Raw genomic sequence first — 23,113 nt, forward strand, 5'->3', positions numbered from 1 at the left:
CATTCAGGCTGATTGTTTCCACTCTCCCATTTTTACTACGCATTTTTCTGCCCTATTGCAACATATGTGATATGCTTCGGTCATTGTTTACAGCCCACACTGGGCCACTATTTTTACCTGGTTATGTTAATGATTACACCATTCAGGCCGATGAAGTATTGGGCTGCAGACATTTTTTATTAGGGCCTGTTTGCATGTGGAACATGACAGATGTTTCCTGTAATGTTAAAGTGACCAACCATTGATGAGCCCACAATGACTGTATTATTGGACACTGGATGTGTTTCAGTGTGTGGCACATGCATATTTAGCAGCAATATTCAGCATTAATCTTTGCATCATGTCGATGTGACATGGATGTGTGACAGTACTCATTCACTGACATATTGCTGTAGTTTTGTAATTTAACGTGGCTATGCTACATGACATCTGTGTGGTGGAATGTGTCATGTATGTGTTTTGGATATGCCACTCACAGCCTGATGTGTGATTCCAGTGCTACCCAACATGCTGCAAATGTGTTGCTTTTCTATCTTGCTCTCCCCAGTGTCTGCCTTTTTGACTCCACATCCAACTCTTTGACAGTGCATGCATGGCAGGGTTATAGTCATGTGGGATATGTATAAATCAAGTACTGGATCTCTGGCTTGTCACAGCCTATGTGTGTGCTATGGTGCTCATGCCTGTTTCCATTTGTTGTCTTTCATATTTTTGCAAGTGATGACACACTTGATGCTGTTGAGGTTGAGGAGATGGTGCAGACCCAGGAGGAATCTCAGGCACGACCGGGCACCAGTGGGGGACGTCGTGTGGTGGTGGGTGAAAACCCAATGTTACTGCAGACCATACTGTCCAGGGGTGTCTCTGGGTGCACCTCCCCAGACTTCTATTCAGGTGCTGAATCGGATGATGAGACTTAAGTGCAGTCACAGGTAAGTGTTTCTGGCAGGGATTCTGTTCTGTCCATCCCACCTGCACCAGGGGTAGAACCCTCTATGGGGATGTCAGTGTTGGTAGGTCCGCCTTTGGCGGTTACGGATGCAGGGTCACACTCCACAGCATCTGATCCTGTTCCTGGGCCAGCAGATCAGAGGGGGAATGCAGTCCTGCAGCCTCAGGCACTGCCAGCACAGCAAGGTGCAGATCGCCTTGCCCCAAACAGGTCTGGTGCCCGTCGACACGGTGGCCGTGCACCACCAGGCAATACTGTATGGGAAAACTCCATGTACGGTATGGCAACCCAACAGGCAGCATCAGTAGAAATGATGGCTCAGGCAATGGAGAGGGTGGCCACTTCCATTATCCCCCCTGAAAGGCAGATGGCGCAACAACAGCAGGCAACAGACTCCATTTGCCAATCACACAGGGAAGACATGTTGGCGTCCAACAGGGACCGGCGGGCGGCACTCTACGCGAATCCATATCAATAGAGTCCCAGGGCCACAGGGAAGCCCTGAGGGTAGAACTACATAACCTCAGGCAGACTCTGGTTGAACTTGAGGCTTCCAGTAATTTAAGGGCAGAACAGCTGCTGGAGCAGCTCACACGTTCGCTCTCAACTGAGCTGCATGCAACATGTGGGGAGATCCGGGCATCACGCGAGGCCATGCGTGCAGAAATGCAGGCAACCCGTGATGTGCTGCATGGGGATCTCTGCATTTTAATCCTCCAGAATCAGACCTTCCAGACCCACATGCTTTCTGCCATGGAGACCATACCAGCGCTTTGCTTGGGCTGCCTCTCATAGTGCCACCACATCCTGATGCAGCAGCAGAGGATGAGCAGAGCGACAGCAGTTCTCCCACAATGGCACAGCCATGCAGGCCATGAGCCCAAGGAGGTATTTTTTTTTTCACAACATCCACGCAGGTGGGTGTTGGTGTTCACCCTGTCCTCGAACCTCCTGGTAGGCCTCCCCCACCCCCCTGGCCCCACATGGCCATTTTTGATTTTTTCTTTTTTTACAGTGTGTTGCCTTGTGTGGCTCCCGTGGGCATCCACTGTATTCCGGCTGGGCACATACAGGTTTGACCTGAGTTTGGGTTAGATGCTTGGGTTCGTGAGACACACACCCCTCCTGCTTCCCGTTTCCATGGGCTTGCAAAGGGTGTGACCAAGTGACAGTGAATTACACAGTGACGTTGGGCTCCCATGAGCTGTGTGGGTAGTCTGTAGTCAATACTGTGTAAACATCTCTAGTGGATATTGTTGTTGTATTGTACACTGCATGGTGTATTGATATGTGCTTGTGCATCCATGTCTTCCTCCTAATTTGCAGGTTCCTTACTCATTTCTTCACAAGGCCGTCTACTTTGCAGATGCAGTTCATGTTGTATGCAGTACACTGAGACATTTACGTGGCATCAACACTCTACTGTTGGAAGGGGTCAATGTGCTGGCGTATTCAGGTTGTAAGACTACCACTACTTGAACTTAGTACTGTCATGTTTTTGCATTTTTCCATGGTGTGTTGCAGCATTGTGTTGGTGGTATTTGGTAATGTGTGCTGTTAGTTATACATTAATGAGAGCATATTGTGTGTGGGCAGTTTCCATTAGGGACAGTGTACTTTGTGACACTTGTGTCAGGTCTTGTGCATTGCTTTGTTTGCTTCCACATTGCATGACATGCCATGGTGTGTTTGGTGGTAGAGCTGGGGAGGGGTTGGGTGACATGGCGCTGTTCTCATGTTGTATTTAGCAAGGGGGTAATGAATTTAGCAGCATAGATGTATGTCTTTTGATGACACATCATTGGTGGTGTTTGGGTAGGGATGCACACAATGTAACACTTCCAGGTGACCAATCTCAGGCTGGTATGGTTGTGACAGTTGTCTGTCCCTTATGTCATCATCATTGATTGTCAGCTTGTATGTGCCAGGGCTGTGTACACTACACAGGGGTGTGATTTTATGTGAAGTAATTAGCCACCAGCTGCGTACGGGCTGCCTCACCACGTGCCCTTTCCCCTCCCATGCGCAGCGGGCGTGCATGTGGTTGGGGATGTGGGGGCACCGCCACGTCCACCGGCAGGCCCCGGCGTGTTGCAACGTTGTGCAGGATACATGCTGCCACTATGATCCTGCACACTACTGGGGGAGCGTATAACAGCTGCCCACCAGAACGGTCAAGGGAGCGAAAGCGTGACTTGAGCACTCCGAATGTGCGCTCCACTATGCCCCGGGTTGCAGTATGGGCTGTGTTGTATCTTACCTCGGGTGCGTGGTGGGGTTCCAAATTGGCGTCATCATGTGGGTGCTCAGAGGGTAGGCACTGTCCCCTGGGGAGGTGGTGATGGGTATCATTAGTGGGGTTGTGACATTACTCAGTATCTGACATGCATGCACCAAGCAGCCATGTATCGCCATGCCGCCCAGCTTCTAGGTCCCAGTTTAGGGTTGACATTATGTAAATGAAACTGTCGTGGGTGGAGCCAGGATAGATGGCATCCCAAAAAGGCTGGTTCTGGGTGTAAAAATTCTGGGCCTGACTATCCTTCTCCTCCTCCTGCGGTATCCCAATACCACTGCTGCTAGGAACGGTATGTTCATCTTGGCATCTGAGCTTGTTTGTTGTTTGTGCGCACTTTTATGCTGCGCGGGTCCACGTACGCCTGCTTCCTGCTGGCGTACGTGTTTCCGGATTAGCACGTCTTTTTTGGCGCACGCATTAGCCCCGTTCGATTCCATGAATACTTGTTGTAGACGCGCGTGTGGGCGTTCCGTACATTTGCCTCCTGTACTTCCCCCGTGACGCCCACATTTTCACACGTTGTTACCCATTCCACATGTTACGCCCCTGTTCCACCTACGTTTGTTGTGTGCGCTGCGCTATGTGCGCTTAGCTCAAGCTGTTTGGAGACGTGTGCGTCAGCATGCGACACGCAGAATTTTAGCGCACATCCAGGGATTTACAGATGCACGGACTTCCATGAATCGCTGTGCGCGGGTTTCGCTGCGATCTTCGCACTTGCGCTGCGATTCGCACGCTTTCGCATGCTTGCGCCGAAAATGTCTGCGCAAATTAATTCCATGAATCGACCTGAAATGTGTATGTGGCATCAATGAATGCATGCATCAGAATATTTGTGATTGTATAACATGAAATCGAATTTACTTTAGTTATCATTGGTTCATCATTAGCGTCACACATAGTAATGGCTTCAAGGTGTTAAGGATATACAGAAAGCAGCAAAAAGAGGAAATACAAATGAGTGTATTCAATCAGAGTGTTCACATTTAGCAGTGTTGAAAGGGATGTGAGGCTGAATAATAAGTATTTAGAATCTATTATAGGAGGACGGGTAGTGTTTTATGGATCAGGTGGCACAGGGACATGAGAGTAAATGTGATGGCATGGGACTTAATGAAAATGTGTGTCTGTTGACATATTATGTATAGTGAGCCAGTGAAATATCTGATGCGAAAGATATTTTTCTCTAAACCTATTTACTTGCATCATTTGGGGTTGTTCAGGCTGGTTAGTAAAATCCAAGGGACCAGAAGAGTTCACAGCCAGGACATTCATTGAGATATATTCGGTCAAATTAGGGAATCTGTTTTTGTCCCAATGCATGCCTGAATACAAAACATCTGCATTGTCATACAAGAGGACACATTTTACTGAAACACCGGGGTCTTGCAGACCTTCATGGGAGCTCATTTTAATTTGAGCTGTAATGTTAATAGAAGACGTAAAAGCCTTGCATAAGAATTGTATTCCTTAAACTGACACCACAGCTAATTTGTATTCATTTGCATGGTGTAGAGTAGGAGCGAAAGGCAACAAGTGAACTCCATAGGGATCCATTGTACATGCTGCCTGCCAGCATGCACATTTTTCGACACTGCTTACCATGCTCATATGGCAGGTGCGTTTACAATTAAACAATGCCTGCCATGCGAGAATCAAAATGTGATGCAGTAAAAGCAAATTAACAGTGTGTATATTATGAGACACTAATGTATGATTTTACTGCATGTTTACAATGAAAGCCTTTTCACTCTGCACCATTACAACTTTTGTTTGGCTCATATTTTTTGGCTTTTTGATTTGTTTACCCAAAAGCATATCTTTTGTGTGTCACTGGTTTCTCAGAATATCTATTGTTTCCTCGTCTCAAGTATACACCACAACAAAAAACTCAATCAGATTTAGATGAAATAAGCATTGACAAACTTCACAGAAGGGATGTCTTATGCAATACGTTTTTTTAAACACTTCTTCCTATTTCCATGTTTGTATTGTTCCAATGAAATTGTCCACAAATAAAATGTGTGGCCAACACAATTGGGCTCATTTTTGAGTCCCCTTGAACATAAGTAAAAGGGGTCACGTTCGATACAGCGTAGAGTAAAATGAATGCCTAAAATGTAGCCTTAAACATTTTAGACATGAAATGTACTCCACACCGTATTTTCATTCATTTGTATGATTGAGATGAGCCATGGATAGAAATTCATGATTCTGCCTCCTCTTTATCTCTGCCATGCAAATAGTCCTGCGTTTATGTCAGCATATACATTTCTAACTGGAATAAATGCTTTGGATTCCTATGGAATTCACCTGCTTTTTACTCCAACAAAAAGAAATAGGTTTCCATGGGAATCCATTGTAAACTCTGTCTGCCATGTGTAAATGGCAGGAGGTGTTTACTCATTTTTTATGACAGAGTGCAAAAGGGAGGCATAAAGATGCATGCGCCTTCACGTCACACCTCCCTTTTGGACTCTGACATGCAAATGGTGAAAATTATGCAGAGGGGACCTGGCACCGAAGTGCAAACATGCAAGGTCACCTCTGCTCAATTTACAGGAAACTTGAACATGAGCCCCAAAGAGTTAAATCATGGTATATAAGGTTTATGCTAGGTTTAACACCTTTATTTATGCTCCAGCAGGTGCGGGCAGGAGGTGGTCATGTTTGATCGTGGAGTGCATACCCCCTCAGCCTGCACAAACCGCATGGTTTTGCACCAGATTGACATTTGCATGGTGGTGTTCAGCCAATAGTTTCCTATGGAATCTGCTTGGTTTCAGCACATACTAAAAGAAGGCAGAGTTCATAGGAGTCCATTGCTAATATTTCCTGCAATCATCAATTGAGGGTGGAATTTAAACTTTTTACACTAGGGTGTGAAAAAATGTTTTAACGTGATTCCTACTCTCTAACACTTTTATAGTGCAAATGACAGAATTGCACATATTTGCATAATAGTGCAAATTTAGTAATTGCCCTTGCATTAAATGTATGCCTTTTTTAAACGAACACCAATATGCATGTGCAGATGTTGAATATATGTTGTTCTAATATTTAATTTTACATTTGCTGCTTTTTCCTGTGTGTTTTATGACACTGTGCACGTATTCAGACATTAAAACACTGAATGACCATTACAATATTTTTTTTATGAGCATGTTATTTTGGTTACCAATAAAACCTTTTAACATGTGCACATTAAAAAACAATTAGAACTTTGCTTATGTCATCAATTGTTAAATACCTTTGTTAATATCAATCAATCGTTAAAATGATCCATTATAATTCATGTCTATGCAATAATCAATATATCGTCAGTCATATAAAATAAACAATGGTATACAGTTCATCATAAAAAATATCAATTGAGGTTTCAATATCATTGATAGCCTATGATAATTATGTCACTACTTTTAGTCCCAAGATAAGAATACCCCTGTCTAGACACTCACTTGATTGCCTCAAATTAGTTGAAGCATAATTCATGAGATATAAATTACCTATAGTGAGTATAACCAGACATGATATATTCTAAAATTCAGAACCGGATTTACACCAGAATAAATATGAGCCCATGCCTGATCTCTCTCCAAGTGATCTATATCTAAGCAGTCCATATAACTTTTTATGTACACCTCCATCAATTATTGTCACCCAGTTAATAGGTGCCTTGAGGTCTCTATGTGCATCTTACAGATCCTACAAGTTCTTTCAATTAGAGGGATATGGGCCCATGCACCTAAGCAGCCCTTAGTTGGTAGTTGCTCTAGGAAAAGTTGTAATGTAAATCTTCTGTTTTTTGCATTGTTAGTTTTAATAAGGTATGTATAAGGTGCGTTAATCTTAAAACTCTGTTTGAAATCATTCTTGAAGTGCTATTTTGGCATAGTTTCATCATATTTTTGTCTCTATCTCATACCAGAGCCTTCTGTTTAAGTTATTTTATGTCTATCCCTACATTTCTCAGATATCTTACTTCAAAATCAATGGGCCTCATTACGAGATAGGAGGTAGCCATGGTGCTAATAGCACCATGGCTACCCCTTTACCGCATTCCGGGTCTGGGTTCTCGGAATAGGGAATTACCGGGTCATTCCAACCTTGGAGGACCCGGTAAGTCCCCATTCTGAGAACCATTCCCCATTCCCATTTGAGCCCCCATAGGGCTCAATGGGAATGGGGATGGTGCTAAATACGGGACCCGCTAAGGGGCCTCGTAATGCAGCGGTAAGGGGTTAACGGCAACGGCAGCCTTACCGTTGCCGTTAACCTCTTACCACCGACCTTGTAATGAGGCCCAATATCTTTAAAATATGTTGTGATTTCTTTTATCCATATTCTAAGAGCTTAAGGTGGGATTTAATTGTCCAATAATTTGCCAAAGATCGAGTATAGACAAGAATCCTTCTCCTGTGCATAGAGTCATTTCAATATATAAATTCCAGTATGCTATTTTCCTTTGTACAATCACGAAGTCAAACCCAATTCACATCGAATTGCCTCAATGTGGGTAGAGTTTGATAAGCCTAGTTTTGGGCGGCACAGTTTGCCCTCTAATTTGGTCAACCATATTGTCTGTTTATTGGTAAATATTTCAAGGCCATACACGGCACAAGGAGTGATGCTAGACCTATACTCCGCTAGCAGACATTCAGTGGAATGGTCACAACGATTGGCGACAAATCTTTTCAATGCATTAAATCATTTTTTAACTTTCCCCATTATTGCAGAAGCAAGTATGTCTGTGTTTAGCATATTCGAAATGGGGAAACTAAGGTAGGTATATTTCTTTACGATCTCTATAGGTTCATCATTCAGTTTACATATGTAATCGCAAAGATTTTTCCTCTAGGATTCACAACTCTAATCTTTGTCTAACTGCAGTTTATCAGTTGGACAAAGGAGATGGAGATGGAATCAGGTTTGTGGAGCCTGAAAATCAGCTGCACAAGGAATCTTACAGTCACTAGAGCTGATGACAGGGGATCCCAGCATAGATTGTAGCTTACATATTTCTGCAAGTTTATTAGTGATCTCACCCCTACCTGATGTAAATTGCTGGGAATGAAAGCCAGACTCCAGGCAAAGTGGCACATCTTGAAAACAAAATGATGTATCTTTAGCATGTATCTGTAATGTTAGACTGAGGACAGCATCCCAAATTAGTTAAATTAATTTTGCATTTTCTGCAAACATGGGATGATGTCCAAGAAGAAAAGTGGAGGCACAGAAAGACAGGGTGTGACATTCAGTAATTGGTCTGTGCCCATCTATAACACCAGTCTTGCAGGAGTTGAGTTTAAGTCCAATCATTAATCCGCTCACTAACACAGTAAAGGCCTGAGGAGTCTAGCTGGGTGCCATTGAAATCCATCAATAAATGCATATGCATGGGTAGAACCTGGGCACTTAATATTCTGGAGGAATACCATCACTGCTGTCGAAACAGTTGTTATGAATTGGTCTGATGATTTAATTGCCTAAGCCAATATAATAATGTTGGCCATCAACTGCCATTCCAAAAGAGGTGTCTGGGCCCAAAGTTATACTTTTAGAGTTGCTGTTATCCACCAATATTTGAATGGTGTATGTTCTAGATCCAATAGCAATGTTGGATGTAAATAAAAATCTTGTTGCTGGAGATGAGAATTCAAAATTATTTTGGCATCTTGATGTTTAAGGTTCTGTCCTTGCATAAATTTGAGGGGAATTGTGAATTGTCTCCACTATCCTGGGATGATAGCCGCTTCTCGCATCTAAACTTTAACCGCATAAGGCTCAAATTGAGCTGACCGGAATGCTTTTTCGGGGTGTTAAAGCACATGGGGTTACCCCCCAGTCGTGACCATACTGCATTATGCATGATCAAAATTGACTGAGAATGTCACTACCTAAATAAAAGATAGAAGGGACATCTCTCACAACCCAACAATTGTGTTCTATGATTATGTTACCAATGGACATGTTTAGCATACACCTGCTAGGCCGAAAATGTTGTGAATTTATAGTTTCCAGGCCCATTTCCCATTTATCAATCAATTTAAAAGTTCTGATCTTTTGGGAGTTTCCTGAATAATCCTTCACTGAGGAAGCTTTTTCATTTATTCAGGCATACTCTGGCGAGCACAAGCTCTGACCCTTGAGTTACCTGAATGGGGAAAATCATGAATGTCGATCAGATATTGAGCTGTTTCTTCATCATCCTTTTTCATGTATTTCTTCTGACTTTGGACTGGTGTAAAATGTCAGGGTGTTCCCTTCCATTGTGGAAAGTCATTTAAAAGGAGGAAGGATGGTTTCCAAGAATTGAGAAGGGTTCCTATCACCAGTTTGTTCTCCTACAGAGATGACAGTGATGTCTAGGACCTGATTATTCTGGAAATGAAATACCACTTTCTCAGAACGTTGTTCGATTAAATGGCAGGTGCCATTACAAACTCAGATAAATGGCAGGTGCCATTGCAGAGTTCAAAGCCCTACTGGAAAATAAACTTAGCAAATACAACAGAATCCTCTGAATTATCTAACTAACTGTATCATTCAGAAAAAACATGAAAACTTCACAAGATATCAGTCAATATTCCTGCAGCATTCTTTACCTCCTCCGCCTCTTCCCAGACCTGTTACCTCTCATTTGTTCATCTTCCTTGAATTCCATAAGTGTCTGAGTGTCTGTTGACTGAGAGTGGGGTTGAAACCCATCTTCATCATCATCCCCCAAAGGAAGACTTGTGCCAGAAGGCCTTTGTTTAATTTGGAGGCATATTTTGTTGGCTACCTTAGAAAGAAACATCCTCAGAGGCTTCCTCTGTGCTGAGTTTGCTGTTTTGCTTGGAAGAACAGCACTGAATCTGTTCCTTCAGGTTTTAGGAGAGGTTCTGCAGAAGCAGAGAGAGTGAACAGATGTTGCACCGTTTTCCTCATGATTTTTCAGCCTGATAGTCCATTGTTCCCCTGTCTAGAGCAGAAGCCCATGTTTTCACATTTTGTTAGGAGAATGGTTATCTGGGTATGAACAGTGTTAATAAAAGATTTCCTTCACATGTCTTTGCTGCATGGGTCTTTTCTGTGGTACTAATGGCAGTGTAGGCTCGAAGGTACATCTGAGGCAGGCAGGATTTGGAGAGAAGTGAGGCCAGGGCAGGGATGATGCAGAGGAAGGAGACAGAAGTGAAAGGCATGAAGGCCGGATAGGGAACGGGCAACAGAATGGAAGGTGATGGTGGAGGGGGTAGAGCACGCAACATGGGGTATAGAGAGGGAATCCTCTTCAAAATATGAGAACGATGGAGGGTTATGCGTGAGGGGGGAAACCCACATCCAGCTGAAGATCTGCATCAAAGCTTTAATATGGGTAATTTTCATGAAGAATTCTTCCATGGACTTTTCATTGACGTAAACCATTTTCCTTTGTGTTGTTACCTCCTGTTTTACTTCTACGAGCACTGTACCAATGTCTGCCTTATTGATGCTCTCTCTTACCAAAATCATTGAAAAGGGTTTATAAGTTTTATTTGCTTGAGTTAGCCACCCGGCAACCTAAGTCCTAGGGATCTGATTCAGATGGCAGGATGGAGTCGTATTAGAGGACAGTTGTGGATCTCTTTCTAAACATCATCAGTACGTCTATAATGACACTCCAAAGCCTGCTCAGTCCATAAGAGTCCAATGTAGAACACGCATGACTTTAAAGAATGCCTTAGGTATCTCTTTAAAGAAAGGACCAGAGTTTCTTCTCATGGGCCTCACATTTCTAGGCAAACGTGATGTCTTGCATTTGGTGCAGCACCCACTGAGTAACCAAGACTCACAGAAGAAAAAATAAAGGAATCGTGTAGTATTCTGAGCACTTGCAAGAACAAATCTTTTCAGCAAATGCCTCGGTCAGTAGCTGAGGCCTGTCTCTGCCACTGTGTCAATTTCTCTACCATCTACACCAAGGAGACCATTGTATCTTTCCAGCCACTCCACAGCGTAATCCTAAATCTTCCTGGGCCATGGGACACCGCTGTGGGGAATCGGTGCAACCGGCAATGGTGGGTGCGAGTCACTTAAATGTATCATTAACTTATTTTGGGGCACCCAGGCCCAAGATCTGCAGGAGCCTGTCTAACCTCTTGGCTGCCTACCCTGGTCACTATCCTGGTTTCATTTACATGTGGATTGCTATTTCTGTTGTCAATGCCCTTGAACCTCAGTATTGGTTTATAGAGGGTTTTATTCTACAGAAAACCATGTGGGCCGTAGGCTATTAACACTGCACACAAAAATGTTCCAGAACTAAGATTTGTTTTTCGTTCAGATGTTTCAAACAAGTGGACCCCAACTCTATTTACTTGCGAACAGAATCAGCACTGTTTACGTCTGTGTCATCATGTCAGGGGAGAGCTATTTTTTGAGGTTTCTGAAAGCCTTCCAAACTGCATTGTATTTGCATGTAGATCAGCAGCAGCAGTGTCATCTATCCACTAAAAATAATAGCTGTCACAGAGCAGCCAAACAAGTAACGATTTACTAATCACACCTGTCAGCAACAATCCACTGTCGCCTCCACCCCCTCCCTCTCTCTCATGAAAAGAAGACAATCCCCACCGTAGCGCCAGATCTGCCTGATGCGCAGTGTCAAACATGTGTGGTTTATTTGCTGAATGTCAGCCAGCTGACGCCTTCATTTCTATAAAAGCAGAGGTATTTGTGTGTCAAACACACGATTTCGCCCGAAAAACGATCATCCTGCTTTCACAGCAAATTGATAAGGAGTGGGAGCTGTTATTTCTGCTATGTTAACTAGTGAGGTGCTGACTCCAGAGGAACTGAGCTAAAAATGCAGGTGGCTCTGAAAGGGACTTTTAGTGATACCTGCATATAGTCGCATTCTTCCAACTTTCACAATATCTTGGCTGGGCTCTGATGTCACAATTACATGCTATTGCCCTTTGAATACATACAAAAGTTGTGCTGCCACACACACACCTGTTAATATCATAATCTGCCATGCTATTCCAGAATATGGATGCTGTGGTATTGGTGAGACGGAGGCCTTATGGACATCATAACATCGTGGTTGTAATTCGGGTTCCTTCACAAAAAATGTTGAGCTGTATCCATGAGAGTGAGCTTAGGTAAGTGTAAGGCATCGTTAGGTTTATAGAGAGTGGGCAGCGTTCAAGTGCGTATCGATTTTGAAGAGGTTCTGTTTTACTGTAAGGTAAGGAGGGCACTGTCTGTCGCCTTATCCACGCGCCCTCACAGAAACCATAGAAACATGCAGTCGCCTACCCATAAAGAAACCAGGGACTTTTGGGTACCCCCCCAGGCCTCACATGCTACTATCCCGCACACCTAGTCTTCAAATGATACAAAACACAATCACAATACCCTAATATGGCTCTAAACTAACTTACGTATCAGGCGTTACTCACAAAAGAAAAGCACACATCGCTATGATTTTCTACTATGCAGTGCAAATTGGGTAATAGCTGCGTGCCAATTACACATGGCAGGGCTTACAATAGAGCCCTATGCAAGCAACCAGGTTTCTACCTGGGCAAACAGCACGGAAATTCCATGGTAACCCATTGGTTTTATGCCAACATGAAAATGTCATGCGGACGTAAAATCAAGAGTATTTTGTAGGCGGAGAGGAAAAGGGAGGTGGAAACATAACTCCCAATATGTGCCACACCTGTCTTAATGAAGGTGTCAAAACAGGTGTAACGCCTTTATGTTTGTGTTCAGCAACTTTATTTATTCTCCGGGGACATGGAAGTAGAGTGTGAAACCAGGCTCGATAGACACAATGCCATTAACCATTTACATCTATTGGCACATAGGCCTTGTAGGGTAGGCCCAAAACCCGAATAATCCAAGGAGTAATAAAGAGCACACAAATTGCAAGGAAATCAAGTTTTATTACATGCAATTTCTGCCGGGAAAAAGCAAGTTTCGTTCAACACGTCTTTATGAAATGATGCCATATAAAGGAGAAAACCACAAGCCTGACGCAGAAACAGTTGCAAGGCACATGTAAATCTCTACAATCCCATTGGCTAACATCATGACTTTCCTAAAGAAAACCATACATTAGTCGGCCCTATTGGCGCTATCGGCCCAATTCTAGCTCTGTGACCCAACAAGTACAATCCTTCATGCGGTGACCTAATGTCAGTTAGCTATAATTCTCCATCCCCATTGGCTGGTAGCTTTGGGTACATTTGCTGCACTCTGACTCTTTCCCCATTGAGCAACCCACTCTTGACTATCGCATTGTGTGCTTCGCCCTTCCGAATCGACCAATCCCTTGTGAGGTGTAGACAGTGCGACAACTAAAAGAGATAACTTATGCCATCCCAAAGCAACCAGAATGTTTGGCACCACCTGATGGCTCTCACCCTTGTGGATGGCCAATGGTCAGCTCCTGCGGCGATTCTGATTTAAAAACATGTTGCATTTCTTGGACCTATCCTTCCCTTCCTCCTATGAGAATATGTAGCCTTATAAAAGATACTGCCAAAAGACCACTCTCTGGAAATCAATTCCTCCAGTTTATGAGCATCTTCAGCTGCAGCTTTCCTGCTCTGGTCTCCGGTCCCCGTCCTCCGCGTACAGCACTAATGAAGGGAAAGCCACCCAGCGGTAGCTTTTGTTTACTACAGCTGGCTGGCTTTTCCTTCATTAGTGCCGCAAAAGCAAAAGCCAGCACAGGAGGGCATCCATTTCACAAAATGGATGCACCCATGTGCTTGCTTTTGCAAATTTTGAGCCTGAATGGCTCAAAATTTTACATAGGAAGTTTTAAAAAAGAGAATGCTAGTATTTTTTTTTATGTTGCCTATCTATTTTTTAAATAAAATTTTGTACTAGACCATGCCTTTAACAGTTGCTGCAACTTATTTCCTCTCACTTCCCTTGTGGCACTCATAGCACTTCCCCTTCCTCCTCCTTTCCCCCCTTTATCTCTGCACTTCATGTACTGAATGCTCACAAGGCCTAGTAGGACCGCTTCTTTCTGCATTATTGTTATTATAATTGCCTTTCACTTCCATGTCATCTCCCTGTTGCCCTGTGGGCGCTTTCAAACACGATTTACTTAAAGTATAAGCCTCACAAATGCACAATAAAAAATAATAATACAAAAATAATTCCTAATAACTAAAGCTTCCTCCACTACACAAGGGTGCCTGCCACAACCTCTATTTAACTGCACGTTTCTCCCCATCCAAATCACCCATTGTTCACTGGCATCTGCCCCTTATACCACTCAGTCCTACAACCTAGACTGTGTTCTATAGTGTATCTGGACTAATTACAGTTTAGGTGTGGCACAAATGCTGCAAATGATGAGAAGAATGCTTGCACTAAAACGGCTACCTTCCCATGCTATAAAAACTTCCTTAGTTTGTAGTGAAAGTGAGAATCACGTTCAATCTGTGTAAAAACAACAAGTTCTTTCAGACGGCCAAGGATAACAGAGACTCTAGATGGGGGGAAAGCCATGGGCTGAGCCGAGAAAGCCTTTGATCAAGGACATGGCGGTCCCCAGCGCCCAGCAGAGACAGCATGCACAGCAGAACAAGGGACTCGCCTCACAGAGACAGGTGGCATGACGACAGAAGAGACTCCAAGCAGTCAAGATACAAGAGTGAATCACAGAGACGAGCACCACAACAGAATCTAAGATACCTGGAAGCTTTGCCGAGTTGGCAGCATGAGTCTAATTCATCATCACCAAGCGGTGACCAGAAAAGAGGATACGTACATGTCACAGGAAATGCCACAACTACCTAATAAACCCCGACTCTGCTGTTGCAAATAAATTGACAGAGTCGCACATTTCCCATAGACACCGGAGCCACAGTGAATGTCATCAACGAAGAGACCTACATGTTTCTCAATTACAAGAACGAACTACAAAAGGCAGATATTGACATATATTCGTATGGCACCAACACATCTCTTGACTGCAAGGGAATGTTCAAAACCACTTGTGCATACAAAGACAAAAGTCTGAAGGTCACAATATATGTAGTCAATGGTGAATTCCTAGGTGGAGGCATCCTTAGATTCCGTTCGGCCATCCAGATGGGCCTGTTGCATGTGATGTATCAGATCATGTCAGCATATACTACCAGCCCAAAAGAGATGATGACAAAAATGTTCCCAGCATTATTCAAAGGTCTCGGAAAGTTAAAAGGGAAGTAAATCAAGTTGCATATTAACACTCACATTCAATCGATAGCCCAACATTACCGGGGAATACCCCTCAACATTCAGAAGCACGTGGAGGATGAGATACAGTCTCTACTAGGCCAGGACATCATTGAACTGGCATCGGGTTCCACCCCATGGGTGTCTCGCATAGTGCCTGTACCAAAAAAGGAAACTATTACAAGCATTCATATCTGAGTGGACATGATTTTTTCAATTTTGCAATTTTGCAATACAAAATGAGCAGCACTTGGCACCCCGGATGACCAATATGATGCACTTATTGCATGGGACGAAAGTCTTTTCCGAGCTAGATTTAAAGCTGTGTCCAGGCTCCTGTTATATAACCACTTTCTCCACACATTTAGGGCTCTTCAGGTATAAACGTCTTAGCTTTGGATATCCTCCGCTGCAGAGATATTTCAAAACAAGATACACCAGGTCATCAAACACATTCCTCATTGTTTGAACTATAGCAATGATATACTAATTTTTGGAGCGACACAAGAAGCACACAATGACATACTCAGGAGAGTGGGTATGGCACTTGAAGAGACAAACCTAACATTAAATACTGACAAGTGTGAGCTCAGAAAATCAACGCTCACGTTCTTCAGGCACCTCTTCTCACACAAAGGCCTGCAACCGGACCCGGACAAAGTGCAAGTGCTTGTAGAAGCTCCCACACCAACCTCAGTGTGTCCTGTCAGATCATTCTTAGGCATGGCAAGTTACTGCACCAGGTACATTCAGGACTTCTCCTCTGTCAGTACGCCCCTCCATTTACTCACTGGCAAAGGGCAAGAATGTTTCTGGTCCACTCACTGTGAGGAGGCATTTCAAGAAATTAGAAAACATATTGCCTCTGCCTCATGCATGGCCTACTATGACCCAGAACTAGAAACTGAACTGACAGTCGATGCTAGCCCCATTGGTCTTGGGGCAATCCTAGCACCGATAAAACCAGGGACATCACCAACATCAGCAAGACGCATCGTAGCATATGCAAGTCACAGCCTGTCTCCAGCCGAGGGCACATATTCACAGCCTGAGAAAGAGAGCCTCCTAGTTGTATGGGCATGTGAACATTATCATCTGTTTTATACGGTCGACCATTCACCATTCTTATGGACCATCAAGACCTCACAACCTATATGGCAAGCCGACGGCCAAGATGCCATCTCGCATCGCAAGATGGGAACTTCCTTTACAAGAATATTCGTTCACCATCATACACCGCCCGGGCAAAGACAGCAATCCTGCTGATTTCCTATCCAGAAACCCTTTACCCACCAAAGATGAGAGGCAGTCCATCAAGGCCAATCAATATTAAAACTACTTTGTGAGCAACGTGCTGCCAAAATAAATCACTTTGCTGCAAATACTACAAGGCACAAAGAAAGACCAATTGCTCACAACATTAAGGCAATGCGTGACATCCGGCAGGTGGCATCACAAAAACAAGCACGAAAAAGCCCCTGTTGGCAGCAGAAGAGAAACAATTCCAGAAATTCCTCCTCACAAGGCACACTCTGTCCATCTTCCCGGAAGGGCTACTATTAAAAGAAAACAGGATTGTCATCCCTGTAAGCTTACAAGATCAGGTACTTGCTTTGGCACACACGGCACACTGTGGCATTGTGTCCATGAAAAGACAGTGTAGAGCCAAAGTATGGTTCCCTCAGATGGATAATAAAGTTAAACAGACACTAGGGAAATGCATAGCGTGTAAGGCAGTCGCGCCGCGTACATTTCCTGAACCACTCAAAATGATAGCCAGCCACTGCAAGTGTGGGGCGAGGTTGCCGTTGACATGTTTGGTCCGCTGGCCAATGGCAAATTCGTACTGGTAATAATGGTCTAGATGTCCAGATTTCCAGAAATTCACCTGATTCACTCCACAAGTGCTCAGGCGGTTATTCCAGCGGTAGAAAAAACTTTTGCCGACTATTGAATCCCCACCGTTGTGAAGACAGTGCATGGACTTCTGTATAGTGGGCATGATTTTGTCATATTTGCAGAAAACCTTAGTTTCCTGCATTCCAAAATCACACCTCTCTGGCCACAAGCTAACGGAACAGTAGAAAAATTCATGGCCAACCAAAAATGTACTCTCCAAATCTGATAGATCATCAAGGGATTGTTTATGCAGGCCATCTGCACACTACTCCAGGACTACAGGAACACACCACACAGTTCCATGGGAGCATGTCCATCAGCATTCATGTTTGGTTGTGTGGTATGAACCACCCTTCTCCACAATCCCAACAGCGTGCCATCCAGCAACAGTGCAGACAAAGCCGAAGCAAAGGATCATGAGAGCAAATGCATAAGCATATGCTGACTACCGAAGGAAGGCAAAGAACAGTAACTTTCAGATAGGGGACCAAGTACTTGTACAACAAGCACAAGACTCCAAGGAAATCCCTGTATTCAAAACAGAATTTATGACACATTCAAGGCACCATGGCAACAGCTGCCAATCCCACCGGCACTGTCACCAGAAACTCTCCATTCTTCCGGTCATTTCAAGGCGAGCTGACTCATGAGAGAGATGAGTCAACAAACTCTGAGGACTCGTCTGATGCAGACTATGAGTTCATGGAAGGCAATGTGGACACAGATGATAGTGAAAGTGATTGCAATAGCAGAGTCACTCCTCCCATGCAAAGCCTCTCTAGAAGTGTGGTTTGCAAGCCATCCAGATGGATTGAAGAAATGTGTTAAGTGCCGCAAGTTCTTTAATGAGCAAGTGGAGATGTAAAATCCTCTCTCTATGACCACCCCACAGTAAGACATTCACCTGTCCCCTTTCCATTATTGTCGTGGGTGGCATCCCACCCTGTAAGTATGGAGGCAGGGTTACCGCCTTGTGCGCCAGTATCGAGTTGTTAATTAAAGGAGTTGCATCTACGTTCTTGGCTCCCATGTCTAATTGAAACGTCCTCATATTTTCTGTCTTATTTTATTATATCTGCAAGCACGAATTTAACAGACATGATAACAGAACCGTGAGTCCATTATTTTCTTTTGTAGGTATTCAGCACCTTCACGTGATTCATGTATGTTCCTGATAACGTACTTCTTTTGACTGGGGTTTGTGCTCCTTTTCCCAGCAGGGAATGGACGGCAAGGCAACCCTGTTGTGTGCTCAGTTTAATAATCGCAGAATTTAAACGTAAACCTCCAGTTACGCCTGTGTTCTCTCTGTGCACGAGGAGTGCAGTTTTTACTCGATTGTACCAATCAAAACCTCTTTCTGTGTTGCCATGAACCCGGAAGTGCAGAGGGTCATGGGATTGCTTCAAGCTATTATGGACCATGTGATCCTCAGTTTATGCTGTGTTAGTTTGAGGCTTTTTGGTTGCAGGCAGATTTGGCAAAGGAGTGAGATCATGGCAAAGGCTGATGGCTGTAGCCGCAGGTAAGCAACAGAGTGCCAGTATTCTGCTTTTGAAGAAAGGGTTCTTTTATGTTAGAGGAAGCAGGAAGAAACTGAGGAGTTTGTGTTTAATGAGCAGTCGGTGTCGGATGTGTTAAGAGCTGGGGGCTGTTATATCCGCCCTATGTCCCGCAGCGCGGTGACGTAGGGCCGCTTAATAAAAGCCCCGCCCCCGACAGTGGAAGGTAGTTCCGGGCAAACCCAGCACAGCGTGTGGGTGTCTTTTGTCTGCGCTCCTGCCGATGCCGCGCCCCAGGCCGCGCGGCCTCCTGGACCGGTGCCAGCCCCATGTGCGGGTGTAACGCTCACCTGATTCCCGCAGAGGCGCCGGTCTTGACTGGGTGAATGCCGTATCTTCAAAGGTGATGTGTAACACACGGTTGGCTCTTTGGGCTGGACCTCTGTGCACTGTATGTCTGACTCGAAGAGTAAGATGTCTGCAGATAGAAAATATGGGATTAATGAACTGGGGTTATTGGGTGCCTCTCTCCTCTTCCCTTTCTCTTCTCCTGTAGAACCCCAAAGGTTAGCACCCTCACCTTAGGTAAGTGAACGCCGAGCTCTCCATCTGCCTCGGGGCAGGGTGCCGTAACCAGTTTCTTCACTGGATAAGGGTGCAGGCCTCTTGACCCAGAGGACTGCTGTCCGTCGTTAACTGTACGAACGGTAAGTTCTGGGCACTTCAAATGTCTTAAAAGTCTTTTGTAATGATATCTCTTGTTTTGCAGGGTTCCGGCGTTGGCGGATGGCGGGCTGATGAGAGTTGAGGATCGAACCCGCGTGAGGAATAGAAGCGCCTGGAAGCACGTAAGTAAGCGCTTGTAGCCTGCTTCACGATGCGCACTAACTGTCCCTTTTATCTTGCAGGTACAAGTTCGGAGCTTTAGCGAAGCTGAAGGGTGCTGGAATACCCACTGGATTCGGCGTGGGAAGGAGTAATGGCACGTGAGTAATAAAGTTGCCCAATGTCTTTAAACGCACCTTCTTTTGTCTTTCAGATGCGGGATGCAGCGCCGAAGGCCTCCGGAGCGTGCGAAGAGCTGGTAAGCTTTTGTCTTTCAGATGCCGGAATGCAGTGCGAAGACCTCCTGAGCATGCAAAGAGTAGGTAAGCCTTTGTCTTTCAGATGCCGGAATGCAGCGCGAGGCGTTGGTGACAGCCGATGGAACAGGTAAGAGATGCGCTGCCACTGAAGACCGTAGTGCTAACCTGTTCTTTCTTTGTCTTTACAGGTGCTGCTGAAGACTGGATTCCAGGATGGTAAGCCTTTGTTCCCTTAGGCCCAGGATCAGAAGCAGAAGACACGATGAGCGTTCTGCTGCAGAGAATGCAGAATAACGCAAAGCAAGATTCATCCATCGGGTGTGGTTTAAATAGCCTCCTGTAGTGCTTAGGTGTCTCCTTCCACAGCCACGCCTAAGAAAAGAGTTCCTGCTTTCCAGAAGAGTTCCAGTGTTCTGAACCTAGGGAGTGGCTCCTGCCCCACCCAACAGGAAAAGTAGTCCCAAACAGAAGAGGATCAGGGGTTCAACTGGCAGGTAAGTAAGCAGCATGGTCTGCTGCAGGTAAGTCCACCCAAGCAATATGAGCCCGGCGCTTCCAGCGCTGGGACTGGGCATCTTTATGAGCCTGGTGCCACTGGCGCCAGGACAGGGTCCAAAAGGTCCCAATTGGGACTGGCTGGCACTCGGAACCGGGGTTATGGGTCTGCTTCCAAGGGAGTCGGGCAAGTCCTGATCTTTTGGAAGCAGAGATCATGACAGCACCCCCCCTCAAGGCCCCTCCCAAACCGGGCTTCTCCGGGGGTTTGGGCTTGTTAGGAAATGTTCGATGAAATCTTTTGATTAGACGAGGCGCGTGGACATATTCTGCAGGTTCCCAGGATCTTTCTTGGGGACCGTAGCCTTTCCAGTCAATCAGGTAAAATAGTTTAGATTTGTAGATCTTGGAATCCAGGATGCTTTTGACTTCAAACTCGAGTTCTCCATCAACTAGAATAGGTTTTGGAGATGTAGTTAGTCGGGTTTGAGGTTGCACGGGTTTTAATAGAGAGACGTGGAAGACCGGATGTATCTTCATGTGAGGGGGCAAGTCCAACTTGACTGCTACTGGATTTACTATGGTAGTGATGGAATAGGGACCAAGGTATCTTGGGTTGAATGTGCGTGGTCCTTTTAGAGGTAGATATTTGGTGGATAACCAGACTTGATCTCCTACTTGATATTGGGGGGTTTCCTTCCGATGTTGGTCTGCTCCTTTCTTGTATTGTTCTTTAGCCCTTTGAAGGTGAGAAACGGCTTCCTTAAAGGCTTGGGTGATTGTAGAATGCAGGTGGTCTACTGCTGGTGTTCCAAGATCTTGGAGTGGATCCAACTCCGAGGTTCGAGGGTGACTACCGTATAAAAGAAAAAACGGGGTCTTCCCAGTTCCCGAGTGGACAGAGTTATTGTAGGCATATTCGGCTATCCAAAGGATATCTTTCCAAGTTTTTTCAGTTTGTTGTAGCATGCAGCGCAAATACTGTTCCAGAGTTTGATTGGTCCTCTCGGTTTGTCCGTCGGTTTGAGGGTGGTGGCTGGTCGAAAGTCTCACCTCAATTTGAGCCGACCGACAGCAACTTCGCCAAAAATGAGAAATAAATTGACTACCTCGATCCGAAATTAGAACTGAAGGAAAACCGTGCAGTCGGACGATGTTTTCGAGAAATTCTCGGGCCAGAGTTGCTGCTGTTGGTAAGCCTTTGAGTGGAATGAAATGCGCCATCTTGGAGAATAGGTCCACGATTACTAGGATCGTATTGTATCCGGAGCATGGAGGTAGAATGGTGATGAAGTCCATAGAAAGCGTATGCCAAGGGCGAGGCGGGATGTCAATAGGGCGTAAGAGGCCGGCTGGTTTTTCCTTTTGACTCTTATTTTGGGCGCATACTCCACAGGACATTATAAAGTCTCTGATATCTTTTTTCCAAGACGGCCACCAGAAGTAGCGCTTGATCTTTTCCGAGGTCTTGGTCATACCGGGATGTCCTTCCATTAAAGAATCGTGATAACAAGAGATTACCTTTTTCTGTAAATCTGTGCTGGGCAGGTATAACCGTTCTTGGAAATATAATAGGTTGTCCTTCACCGTAAAGTCCTTTCCCTGCAGATGCCAATTCTGTATGTCTGCTGGAGTTACCAGTAGCCTGGCTTTATCCTTAACTTCCTCTATGGATTGTGTGGCGATTACACCTAGAATTCTTTGTTCGGGAATGATAGGTACAGGTTTAGGATTGATCAAATGTTCTTCCACTCCCATCCGAGAAAGGGCATCAGCTTTACCGTTTTTTGTACCAGGTCGATAGGTAATTATGAAGTCAAACTCGGCAAAGAATAGTGCCCAACGGAGTTGCCTAGAGGATTGAGCTTTTGCGGTTTTCAAATATTGCAGGTTTCGGTGATCTGTAATCACAGTAACGGTGTGTCGGGCCCCCAGAAGATAATGCCGCCAAGCCTTAAAGGCGGACTTGATAGCTAGAAGTTCCTTATCAGTAATAGTGTAATTGATTTCAGGAGGCGTGAATTTGCCGGACCAAAATGCCACGGGATGCAACTGATTGGTTACTGGGTCCTTTTGTGATAGAACTGCCCCCATGGCAAGGCTCGAAGCATCAGTTTCAACGATGTAGGGGAGTTCTGGGCGAGGATGTTTTAAGATCGGTGCAGAGATAAATCTAGTCTTCAAATTCTGGAAAGCTTGTTCCGCCTCGGTAGACCATTCAAAACGTTTGTTTTTCTTTAACAAGGCGGTGATGGGCTGGACTATTCGAGAGAATTCGGGGATAAACCTGCGGTAAAAGTTAGCAAAGCCTAACATGCTTTGAACACCTTTTACGGAGGATGGCGATGGCCATTTGAGAATTGCATCGACCTTCTTTGAATCCATACGCACTCCGCTAGGTGATAATATGAATCCCAAGAATTCAACTTCAGTCACGTTGAAAACACATTTTTCCAACTTAGCGAAAAGTTTGTGTTGACGCAATCTCTCGAGGACCATTTTCACGTGTTTCCGATGTTCAGTTTCCGATGAAGAATAAACGAGGATGTCGTCAATGTAAACAACAACACACACATCTATGAGTTCTCTGAGGACATCGTTCATAAAATATTGAAAGGCGGCCGGGGCATTGCAAAGTCCGAAGGGCATGACCTGATATTCAAATAGC

The sequence above is a fragment of the Ambystoma mexicanum genome, chromosome 10 (assembly GCF_040938575.1).
Source record: "Ambystoma mexicanum isolate Mex_15411 chromosome 10, UKY_AmexF1_1, whole genome shotgun sequence".
Lineage (NCBI taxonomy): Eukaryota > Metazoa > Chordata > Amphibia > Caudata > Ambystomatidae > Ambystoma > Ambystoma mexicanum.